Consider the following 4,660-nt stretch of genomic DNA (forward strand, 5'->3'; position numbering starts at 1 on the left):
TAAAAATTTTGCTCTTAAAACTTCTTTTGGTGAGTCCCCAAAATTCTGGTAATTCATATCTTTATTTTCAATTTTTTCCAGGAATCTTCTGATTTAATCGCTGGCCCACTGGTTATTCAGTATTAATAATTCAATTGTACATATAGACAACAACATACTATAAAGCTGTAAGGAATGATGCTATCATGCAATTTCTCTACAACATTGATGGAACTAGATGATATCACATTAAATGAAGTAAGCAAGAAGAAGAATAAATACAGAATGGCATCATTTTTATGTGATTTTTATAAATTTATGGGAGAATGGTTTAAGTGAGTGTTGTCTAAAACACTCCTTATCACATCCTCAGAACTAGAGTGGGGGAAAGACAGATGCAAAATAACATAGAATAGGGTCATAGGGATTTGAGTATATTGGTTGTGTTAAGGAAGGACAGAAGTAAATATTCGATTCACACAGTCAACAACATTTGAATAGTAAGACCCACATTTTTTTTAGATTTTAGTATTGTATTTATTTTTAATAAAAGTCTTACTATGTGCATGAGACAAAACCAGATAGAACTCGCAGAAGATAATAATAGGTAAGCCCATCATTAGACACAAAGGCATAAATAATTATTTATCAATGATCATTAAATAAGAACTGGCAATAACTGGCAAATCAGTAAAGACATAGATGCACTAAAAATAGCACCTTAAATTAACTTTATCTTATTGACAGCAGACTGAATCGAACATACATCTCAAATTCACCACGACAAAATTATATTCTAACTATAAAACCTATTTTTACAAAAGCCAAAGAATAGAAATCATATAGTCTTTTTTATATTACAATGGGATTAAAAGTTGAAAGAAATGTTAAGTATCTGTAGATTTAAAACATTCTTCTGAAGAAATATGACTCAAAGGTATAGCCAGAAATTTATGAATATTTTGAATTAAATAGAAATAAACTTTGTCAAAATGTGAGGAATATTAACAATAGCAGCACTTAGGGGAAATAGAATTAAAATTTCACCTTATAAAATAAGGAAAAACTAAAATCAATGGTATAAAATTCCATGTTAGGTAACCAAAGGAAAAACAACTTTTTTTTTTAAGTGAGCAGAAGAAAATATATTTTAGTAAGCAGATTAGGTATTAGTGAAATGAAAAGCAAGAGAACAACAGAACAAAATTAAATATTATTTAAATTGAGAAGTTTCTAGTTCTCTAAAAAAGACCCACATTTTAACAATCAACTTAAAAAGGTGTTGTCATGATGGAAGCCATAGAAGTTGATGGCTGTTGATGGTGTATGGAATGAACTCTGGAATAATTGGAGGAGGGAAGTTATCACTGGTGATTGGATTGGTGCTTAAACATTGTATGTCTAAAACCCAACTATGGGGGCCAAAGAGATAGCACAGTGGGAAGGCGTTTGCCTTAGATGCAAAAGGACGGTGGTTCGAATCCCGGGATCCCATATGGTTCCCCTAGAGTGCCAGGAGCGATTTCTGAGCACAGAGCCAGGAGGGACCACTGAGCGCTGCTGGATGTGACCCAGAAACAAAAATAAAAAACAAAAAACAAATACTTCCGGGGCCAGAGAGATAGCACAACGGCTATCTTTGCCTTGCAAGCAGCCAATCCAGGACCTAAGGTGGTTGGTTTGAATCCGGTGTCCCATATGGTGCCCCGTGCCTGCCAGAAGCTATTTCTGAGCAGATAGCCAGCAGTAATCCCTGAGCACCACCAAAAAACCAAAAACAAACAAACAAAAAAAAACTATGAGTAAATTTGTAAGTCACGTGTTTAAATAAATTTAAAAAAATTTGATCAATAAAAAACTTTTTTTAAATCAATCAATAGAACTCACTGTATATCAAATTGTTAACAAATAAAAAACAAAGACAATGGATCTAGAGAGGTAGTATAGTGGGTAAGATACTTGCCATGCATGCTAGTGATCTGGGTTCAATCTCCACCATCTCATATGATCCTTCAAGCTTGCCAGTAGTAAGATCTAAGCACAGGTGAATGTGGCAAAAAAAAAAAAAAAGGCAAAAAACAATATCTATACAACTTCCAAAATAAAATATATGTGCTAAAGTCTTAAAAGAATCCTGGTGGAGTTATTTCTTACCAATATTTTTGTAAAACATTCATTTTTGTGCATGGCTAACCAAAAATCAATTCTTTTAAATGGATGTAAAGTCACAATAAGTCACAAAGAATTTTCCATACATTCTTCTGATTTTTAAGCTATGCCATTAAATTATTTATGTAGGCCCCTTCTTTCCTCTGAGTGCTTGCAAAGCTATAAATTTTTCTCTTAGTACTGATTTTTTTGTACCCCACTAATTCTGATAAATCATGTCCTTGTTCTCATTTGTTTCAGAAATCTTTGTACTTCCTCTTGATTTTGGCTCTGACCACAGTTTTTTCAGTGGTGAACTGTTTAATTTCCAGGTGTTTAAGTTTTTTTTCTCTGTGTCTGTTTGTAATTCACTTGTAATTTCAGTGCATCATGATTTAAGAAAGTAGTTCTTACAATTTCTATGCTCTGGAGTTTATGGAAGTATTTTTTATGGCTCAGCTTGTAGTCTATCTTGGAAAATGATGTGTAAAATGAACCAAAAATAGGCAGAAGAAAGTAATAAAACTTAGAGAAGAAATAAATAAATTGAAATCCAAAAGATTAATAAAGCAATAGTTGGTCCTTTAAAAAACAAACAAGATTGATAAACTATTAGCAAAACTCACAAAGAAAAGAAGATATAGAAACTTAATAAACCAAATTATAAATAAAAAGGGTATATTACTATAGATACTACAGAATTCAAAGGGTAATGAGAGATTACTTTGAGAAATTTGTTTCACAAAACAAGAGAACATGTAATAAATGGATATATTCTTGGACTCTATAACCTCCGAATGTTGAACCAAGATGATATGGCATATTTGAACAAAACTATCACTAATTAGGAAATTAAATTAGTAATCAAAAGTCTTCCCAAAAACAAAAGCCCAGGCCTAGATGGATTCACTAGTGAATTCTTTTAAATCTTCACAGAGGACCTACTATTAATCTTTTTTAAGCTCTTCCAGTAAATTGAGGAAACAGAAACACTCCCAAATAGTTTTTATAAAGCAAACATCACCCTGAAACCAAAAGCAGACAGAAATGTCACAAAAAGAGAACTACAGACCAATATCTTTGATGAACAGAAATGCAAAGACCCTCAACAAAATTCTAACAAATAGCATCCAATGTCTCATCAAGAGGGTCATAGACCATGACTATGTAGGATTCATTCCAGAGAGGCAAGGATGGTTTAACAAACACAAGTGAAGCAATATAATATACATATTAATAAAAAGGAAAAATAATATCAATAAAATAAAAATAAAAATAAAAAATATCAATAAATGCAGAGAAAGCAATGACAAGGCCTATCCTTCATTCATGATAAAAACTATCAACAAGATGGGAATGGAAGAAAATTTTCTCAATATAGTTAAGCCATTTATCTATTTTCCATGCATTCTTTACAAGTTATTTTCATAATACAAATGCTTACTACATAGTTAGCAAGTATGCCACTACATATGTGTTCAATGGAAAAAAGAGACAAGTGAAGATTAAATAATGTGAGAAAGTTTAATATTTGTAACATTTTAATTACATTTTAAACACAATTTGAATGAATATGAAGATGCTTTTAGATTTTACTAAATAGGGTATTTTTGTCATGCTAGAGAAAGAATGTGTTTCTGAAACTATTTACAGCAGTCAGAATATTATAAATCCTGACCAAAATGTACGCTGTCTAAAGATTTACCTGAAAAGTTTATAACATTATGAAAATCTTAATGAAATAATTATATTTTATAGTCACTACCATCTGGATTCTTAATTTAGTCCCTTTATTAGTTGAGAAACTTCTAGATCTTTCTAAATAGTATCTAATTGCTGTCATTAAAATCTATGAATATTCCTACAAGTCTTCCTTTTTTTAATTTTTATTGTGGTCAAGGTGAATTACAAATCTTTCACAGTAATATTTAAGGCATATAGTGACAATGAATGAGGGGCATTCCCACCACCAGTGTTGTTCTCCTTCCACCTCTATTCCCAGCATGCATCCACATCTCCCTCCTTTACCCCCTATAATGCTAGTGCATCTGTTCCCCTCTTGTACAGCTTGTTGTAGATTGAGTATCCATACTGTTGTTGTTGACTTTGGATTTAATATTCAAGTCTGATCATTTTTTACTTCCACCAAATGAACATACGACTGCCTGGTCTTGGTACCATCCATTTTTCCTCTTCCAATTATGAGGCTGATCAAGGTGATTCCAGTAATGTGGCTCTATTAAAGATATAAGAAAAGATATGGGAGAAGAAAAGAGAAACAAAAAGGCAAACATAAAGAGAAAAACTAGGAGGAGTCCGTCTAGGTGTTATAAATATTTATTTAGAAGAAAAAAGGGAGAAAAAAGAAAAAGGTAAAAAAACAAACAAACAAAAAAGGCAAAAAAAATAAGGGAGTAACAATAAAAGTATAAAAAGATTAAAAAAAGAATAAAGTGAAAGCAAAACCATCAGCTATGAAGAAACAAACAAAGAAACAAAAAAACCCAGATCAGCAACTTCTTAAAAAAGTATT

This window comes from Suncus etruscus, chromosome 7 (assembly GCF_024139225.1).
Source record: "Suncus etruscus isolate mSunEtr1 chromosome 7, mSunEtr1.pri.cur, whole genome shotgun sequence".
Taxonomy (NCBI): Eukaryota; Metazoa; Chordata; class Mammalia; order Eulipotyphla; family Soricidae; genus Suncus; species Suncus etruscus.